At 37.5% G+C, this 8,447-nt stretch overlaps 1 long non-coding RNA gene across 2 annotated transcripts; it reads left to right on the forward strand.

The window, feature by feature from the left end:
* Positions 1-3,531: 3,531 nt before the first annotated feature.
* On the forward strand, positions 3,532-6,117 carry LOC127091855 (uncharacterized). 2 transcript variants are annotated; one of them, XR_007792020.1, is made up of 4 exons: positions 3,532-4,339; positions 4,559-4,809; positions 5,068-5,543; positions 5,718-6,117. It is a non-coding gene; the product is annotated as an uncharacterized LOC127091855 (long non-coding RNA). The 2 variants fall into 2 exon arrangements; XR_007792019.1 differs by having other exon boundaries at positions 5,068-6,117.
* Positions 6,118-8,447: the final 2,330 nt, after the last annotated feature.

Here is an 8,447-nt window from a genome sequence, read left to right on the forward strand (position 1 = left end):
ATATGCTATATGTTACTGTTGAATATGATGTTTGAACAGATATTGCCGTTGCTGAGTGCGTAGTCTGATTAGGGTGAATTGATGTGCTATTTACTTAGCATTACATGTTGTTCTATAATGCTTATTATATTGATTGAGGAACTCACCCTTACATCTAATTTTCAGGTAACGAGCAGTGAGTTGAGTAGAAGCTAGTGCTATGGAGTCTAGTGTCGTCCTTAGTGGGTCATGCTCTGGTAGATGTAACATCGGGAGGGAATGTTTGACTATGTTTTAATTTAGTTGTTGATTCAACTTTACATGTAATGTAATACATGATTTGAATGTCGATGTTTTGTACCCGCTGCGAATTATGCAAAAGAGTCTTATTTTGATTTAATAAATGAGCATGACAGGATATTTTGATAATTGTTGTGAAATGATTGTGTGACACCCTTCGGGGCATAATTACTCTGATTGATATGTTATTATTTTAATTAAATATTTTGGGGTATTTAGAAGGGTGTTACAGGCAGGATTACCATCAAGGTTAGTTACTCCAGGGATGCTAAGTGATGGCGATCCAAACTGAGCAGCAACTCTTCTGGCTTCGGCGCTAGTCTCTGCATCCTTCTCCTTCTGGGCCAAGAGCAACATAGTTTCAAGTAAACGATCCATCTTTTCTTGCATGGAGTCAATATTTGTCCTCATCGAGACTTGGTTTGCTTCAAGCTGTTCGAGTGTCATCTTGTAGTTGCGGCGTGTCTCGTACCGATGTCGAGTAGTCAGCGTTACTGGAAAAATGGTAGAATATGGTGTAAGTTTTTTTTGTTTCTGGACAATGATATGCAATGCATGTTGATGATGTGCAAATGCATGAAATTCTGCCATGTTTTTCGCAGAGGAATACAGACTCAAAATTATCCACATGTCGAGTACATCAGTATAACTGGAAGAAGCAAAGGTTTCTCTGATCACAAGAAATTCCCCAAAGGTAGGTTCTAAAGTTATGTTTTCAAGGAAGGAACTTAGACTCATGGATCAAGTTCAAAACTTCCTCGCAATGGTGGGCTAGCAACATCGTGATGGGAGTTCTGAAATGATCTAATCTAAATGGGATTCTCGTATTGTTCGAACAGGGTGTAGACCCTTCGGTTCAATACTACATAATCACCGATCATGAAAACAAAACTTGGGTTTAAGGCGAGGTTCCTAGAGTCACGGATCATATTTAGAACCTCCCCACAATAATGGGCTAGCCATATTGTGATGGAAACTCCAAACAGATCTACTCTAGGTAGAGTCTTCGTATTGTCCCAGTGAGGTGTACACCCCTCGGTTCAATACTACACAACTCCTGGTTCTAAGTTTTTTCTCGAAGCTCGGGTATGGAGCTTATCTCACATCACACATCAAGCCCCATATTATAGTATCAACATATTACATACAACACAAGTAATCAGAATAAAAATACAGAGAGATAAACATGGAAAGAAAGAATATCTTCCAACAGTCACAGCAAAATCAGACTAAGTTAGGCTAGACTCTCTCTTGCTTGGAGCAGGGTCCCCAGCAAAGTCGCCAATCTGTCGCACCTCGAAAAATGCGATCCCTCGCGATGGAACGCGGAAAAAATGTTGTTCGAAACAGAGTCGCCACCGAACTTTATTCATTCCAATGAATGAATAGGAAAATATCGAGAAAACCTCTAAAAAATAGAATAATGGTCGTCGCAACCATATTCGGGTTCGGGAGTCGATTACGCAAGGGGAAGGTATTAGCACCCCTCATGTCCGTTGTACTCAACGGGAACCTTTTAGTCTGATTTTGCTATTCGACTGTTAGTTGACTGTTATTCGCTTGCTTCGAGTGATTATAATTGATGATAGATATGGATGAAGACCTCAGGAGGGAAAAGGGAGGTTTTTTATTAGTGTGCTCGCGAGGATACAACAATCTCCTGCCTACGTATCCTTATGGTGCAATAAGGAAATCAGAGCATTCGTAGTTCGGGCTACTACGAATATTTGGTGTGTTTTGGTTTTGATGAACGACTGTGTAGGTCGGCATTCTAACGGCTAAACGCTGGCTTGTCTACTCTCGGTGGAGGCTCTAGCACTGGTTTGTTGGGCGCATTAGAAAGGATTTATAGTGTTCTTTTGAAAGAGCTTTGGTCACGCGGGGGTGACAAGTTGAATTGATGTGTTTGGGTGTTTTTGGTTTGGTTTCGATCGCGCGGGAGCGAGAAGTTAGGTTTGATTTGTTTGAGATGTTTTGAAGAACGACGAAAGATTGAGCAATATGGTGTACATCAATCGTCCAATTCTTTCGAGGAATAACAAGGCGAACGCCTTCTACCTCTTTTTCGTTCAAATCATTTTGAAAGTTTGTTTGTGGATGTTGAATACGCACGGTAGTGAGGCGTACGCCTCCTACTTGCTTATTCAAAGAATAATGAGGCGTGCGCCACTTATTCCTTTATCCAAGTTTATTTAGCATGTTTTAGTCGGAAGTCGATAATTTATGCAATATGGCGTACGCCAATTATTCAAATAATCGAGAGATGGCAAGGCGAACGCCTCCCATCTTTTATCATCCGAGGTTTATTGTAAAAGATATGTTTTTAGATATTGTATTTGATTTGGAAAATAGTTTGAATTGGTAGGTTTTGAAAAGTCGATGATTTAAGCAATGTGACATACGCCAATTATTCAAATAATCAAGGAATGGTGAGGCGAATGCCTCCCATTCTCAATTGAAGTTTAAGTTAAAGTTTATTTTGTGAAATTGGATTTGATCTAAAATGTGATTTGAAATTGTATGATTAAGGTTTTAATTTGATGACGAAGATTCGAGCAATGTGGCGTACGCTAATTATTCGAATAATCGAAAGATAGTGAGGCGTACGCCTCCTATCCTTTTATTATCGGAAATTTAGAAGTAAATGGTTGTAGAATTTGTAGTTAATTTAAAAGAAATGATTTGAAATGTTATGGTTTGATGTTTTAATTGGGTGATAAGAACTCGAGCAATATGGCGTACGCCAATTATTCAAGTGTTTGAGAAATAGCGAAGCGTACGCTTCCTATATTCTTTTTCATCCCAAGTTTATAAAAAGATATATTTTGAGTATTACCTTAATTTAGGAAGATGATTTGTATTTTGTGTGATTATTAGGGTTTTAATTGAATGACGAAAATCCGAGCAATATGGTGTACGTCAACTATTCGAATAGTCGAGAGATAGTGAAGCGGAGGCTTACTATTCTCCTTTTCATTTAAAGATTAATTGAAATATTTTTAGAAAGTATATTAATTAATCATTGAATTTTATAAACATATGAAATAAGAAATTAATTGAACTAAATAGATAAGGTGTATGGGAAGTAAATAGGGGGTAAAGCCCCAACATATGCCAAAAATTCGTAATGGGCCCTAAGGCCAAAAAAAAACCCTTCTTAGACTCAAGTCATGCTGAGTTAGGAGAAAAGAAAAGATTAACTGGGCTTAGTGTGTTCAGCCCAACCGAAGATGAAGGCAAAACCAAGGGACATAAAAAGCATGATGTAAAAATGTTAGTTGGTTGGGCCCGAATGGCCCGAACCTTAACTCAAATGGTCAAAATCCTCAACCGAAAGCTAACCAATTGGTTTGATACTTACAGCACACACATAATAGCACACAAATAATAAATGACAGCTGTCATACTCAATCCACGTGCTAATCCTTATGAATTCTATTGATTCATCATTAAGACCTTCCATATATCAAGGCATTTCCTTTAATAATATTAAATTAATTAAAAAAAAATAACAGTAAATGATGATTAAGATAAATGAAATTCAGACTTAAAAGACCAAACAATTCTTTCTCTTCCCTAATTGTGCCTCCCTTCTTATCGTTAGGATACTTTCTCCCTCATTCTGAATCCTCTCCGGGGAAGAAGAACAAAAAGTCGGTGGTCTGCGGTGGTTACCACCATTTTCTCCGGACAACCGAACCCACAAACACAAAGTCTAAGAACCAACTTTCCTAAAATCTTCTACTGAACAGAGATCCTATACCCAAATCCCCAACCAGACATGATTCTAACGTTAAATGAACAACAATTGGAAGGATCAGAGTCCTTAAAGGCGAAACAAATTCCGCATGTTAAAACCGAACTCCAGATTTTCGTTCTCAGTACCTTCAAAGTCGGAATCAAACCTCACATGGTTTGCAACAAACACAATTCATCCAACAAATGTAAAAAATAAATCAACAGTTATCACCATACATCAAAACAAAATCAAAATGCCCTAAGAGTCATGGATCTATACAAAGGCAAAGCGCATAAACCAACCGAATCTGCAGTGTATAAGGTATACCTTATCGTTTCCCCTTGCTCTGCTTTCTTCTTGTCCTAATCTCTGCTTCTTCTTCTTGTGCGATTTTCTTTCGTTTTGTCGGGGTTACTATCAAGGTGGTGGTTTCGCATAGATGGTGGTTTTTAGCTCAAACTTGTTGAGATTCAGTGTGACATCTCAACAAGCTTAGAAATTTTAGAGCTCTAATAAGTGTTTTGGATTTGTTTTCTGCAGAGTAACGACGCTCTAGGAAGGAGTCCATGCTTTAGTCATCAAATGGTTCTTATATAGAGTTCTTGTACGAGGTTCATCCGTCCTTATCTTTCATGAGCTGGAAAATCTTGGATAGGATCAATCCGTTAGAGGGAATTTTTCTTCAGATTTGGTGGGGACCAAGGTAAATGTGGTAGGAAACGAATTTGATTGTGGTCCCAAAATCTCTAAATGCGTGGCCATTTGCAGCAGTAAAATGTATATCTGTTATGGTAAGAAAAATGTAATTTTTACTGTTCACATCGAACTTGATTTTTTACCTGCTTGTGGTACTTTAAACCTTCTGTTGTTTACTGTCATAAGGATTTATCTCATTCTGATTTGAGCTGATGCACCGATTTTACTGCTTGGGGAAGTGTGGATCATACAAGAATTTGATTAACATCTACTTTGTTCTGGCTGTTTATTTGTCCATATTTTCTATCTGCATTATTTGTCTATCGATCAGATGTGCTTTTGTTGTATTGCAGGGTACTATTATGCATTTATATGGATTGGTTGGCTCCTTATTGTCCTGTTAGAAATGCCTGATCTTTAACCTGCATAGTCAAAACACGGCTCAGAAGATCAACATGCACTTGATCCATTACAAGTCACGCCCTTTGGCTTATTGTACCCTTCTGCATAGAAGCAATTCGTATTAGATTGCATCCTCTTCGGTTAAAGTCCAGTTTGAAATTCTCTTTCATATGCTCCATTCATATTATGGTCTAGTTATTAATGCTGGTGTATCTTAATACTGATTGGAAAAGTTGTAATTGATTCCGGTTATCTTGTAATGCTAATGACTTTGTTTCTCCTCAGGTTACATGTAGGCTCGGTTTGGCGGCAAGCTTCCAAGAGGATTGGCAATGTTGTTGGTATCACAACCATATAGCTTAAACCATGTATCTCGTGGTGTTGTATGATAATGGCACAAGCGAATTCACTCCATGTTAATGGTTTGGTAACCGGTTTTCTTTTCATGGTTCAACATCTGTCACGGTTCTGTTTGCATGATTCCTATGGCATCCATTATGCCATTTTTGTTTTGGAATATCATCTGTTCTGGTTTTGGTATAACAGAGATTAATTCTTTCACCTATGCACTGATCTTCATGGTTTCATGGGTGTTTTGTAGGTGATGCTCATTAAGCGGTTTATGTAGGTGGTCTGTCATCTATATGCGCTGCAGGAAATGCTTTGGATTTTTGCATGGGTCTGATTCCTCAAAACAAACTGTAGGGCATGTTGTTTAGCTTGTGAACTTTTGACTTGGACGGTAATGCAGGCTGGACCACGTGGCTTGGATTCTTTCTTTTGGAAGTTTACTTCTTTAATTTGGCTCACTGTAATGTAGTTTAGGACCTGACGATGTGCTTTTGTTAATGACAACCGAAGCAGCTACATTTGTAAAATCCATAATTTGTAGTGCTCTAATGTTTGTATTCTGAAATCCATGGAAATATGATGCGTGCATGTACATTTGGTCTTCATCCTAAAAGACCTCTTAAATAATGATTATAAGTGAGGAACAGAAAGTGAATTTATTTTAAGTCTTTCACCAATAACTAATCAACCTTTGTCCACTTGGTTCAACAGAGTGCCAGTTTAAAGTAAGCAACATTCTCAAACCAATTGTGATATCCTTAAGAGTCATGGATTACTTTGGCATGTCAGCGATTATTGTTGGTAATAAATAACCCATGTTCATGACTTTGCTTATGGATTTTAGTATTATGGTGATGGCAAGACGAAACTCGAACATGACCTTAACCCATACTAGTATCCCACCTTAAGAAGTATCTTTCCATTATATCCCTTTTCTCGTATTCGTATAATAAATCACACTCCTGGACAAAAATGGATTTCATGAAATGCATGTTTCTAGGTAGTATGGAAATGGCATAATAGTGATATGAAACCAAGGTAATGTACCTCTAGATGAAATGTATGTCATGCTATGCATATGATGCAAAAATAAAAATGAAATCAAATTCTATGAAAATTTAAATATGCCCGGACAAAAATGGGGTATGACATCAAGTACTGACTTGCAGTTAAAATTGTTTATTCAGAAATGGTAATTTTAATGCGATATTCATGCAAGTTTTGAACAAGAATCATTTATTGGAATGATGTGATAGTGTGTGACGAGTGGACCATGAGTCCAAATTTAATGCTGATTTAGCAGTTTAAAGTGTGAAATACACAGCGAGAATAGTAACATTGATGTTGAATATTAGCAAATCTTTAGGAGTCAGTTTACGCAACTTTGCTGTAATATGCTTTCGGAAATAACCCTACCTCAATTAGGTCTTTTGAGGGTTGTAACGTGGCTTGGTTCATGGCTATTGAAACAAAAGGATATAAGGCTCAAAGTTTATTTTAACCCACCCCTTCTTCATGATGATCTCCAATCCTACGTTCAATTAATTCGACCCACACTTACTCTTACGAGTTTTTAGCAATGTAAGATCTTTTTGAAATGACAATCACCTATTTCGCTCTTTATGGATGTTGGTGATCTTTTGATTTGGATATGGTAGTCACTGAATCTCGTTTTTATTTTGTTGAGGGTTTTCGTGACCTCCTTTGATTTTTGTTTTGATCCCTAACTTTTTCATGGACCGATTTTTGAAGCTTTAGTCCATCAGGATTGCCCCGGTTTTTGCCTAAGTCTCCTTTTGGGGTACCGACTTAGCGGGCTTTTCTTTGATTCTTTTTTTGAAAATTTGTGACTGCCAAGTCAATGGTCATTCAGAGAGCAACCAACATAACTTTTGGATTTTGCAAGGTTCCTTCGACACTTCAGGATGTGTGCAAAGAATATCATGTGGTTGATCCTCAAACAGGATATTTTGTCTTGTAATCCGAATGTGTAGTTAGATTAACTGAACACTACCCTGCCCCGGGTTAAACATAAGGGTTTGTATATCCAAAAGAAACACCTACTTCTAGGCTCGAAGTGTTTGACTAGGGATTAACTCCTTATCTCTCCAGTGTTTAGGAATTTGAAACAATGCCTGTACATCATCAGCAGGATTTTATCCGAAAGCATATAGTCAGCAATTATGGGTATCTTGTTTTCGTCATCCTCCCTCAAATCTTTGCTAAAATAAAAGTTATGATAAAGAAAAGTGAATGGGAGAAACACTGATGTATTTTTTTGTTTTTGATATAAGAGAAAAAAAATGAGCGAATGCGAGATGATTAATTCAAAACATGCATCATTACTTCATCAATATTACCATTAAAAACAAACAATGTTTAAATACAAGCAACCTTTTAACAACAAAGAAACTACAAATGCAAAAATAGAAACAAATCAGTCTAATGATTGCCAGTGTTGAGGATGTCTTCTTGTCTGGACTACTGGCATTAGAAGATACTCTATGAAATCTTTGAACTCATTCTGACGAGAGATTAACGTGCACCAACAGGCTTCCTTCTGAAAAGGATACGTACCTTTTGTCGATCAATTGTTGCACTTTAGCCTTGAAAGCATTGCAGTCTTCAGTTGAATGCCCTATTGTTCTTGCATGATATCCATATTGCACATCAAGATCATATCCAGGTGGGTAGAGGTTGGGTAGGACCATTTACTGGAGCTAGAATAACATTCTCTACGAATGTAGTCTGCTGAATGTTGTCCTCCCTCTTTTCTAAAGCTATCATAGCCTCCACAAGTTGGTCTACCTGGTTTTTCATCGAGTCAACATCTCCTCTTAATGCAATGTGATTTTGCTCCAATGGATCCATCGTTTTTCAAGAGCTACTTTAAGTATGATATTAGTATCGGGAAATCAACTGCAGGTTATGGACGAAGGATGGATGAGTTTTTTTGTATTTTTTTTTTTGGTGAAAAATG

The sequence above is a fragment of the Lathyrus oleraceus genome, chromosome 6, assembly GCF_024323335.1.
Source record: "Lathyrus oleraceus cultivar Zhongwan6 chromosome 6, CAAS_Psat_ZW6_1.0, whole genome shotgun sequence".
Classification (NCBI taxonomy): Eukaryota; Viridiplantae; Streptophyta; class Magnoliopsida; order Fabales; family Fabaceae; genus Lathyrus; species Lathyrus oleraceus.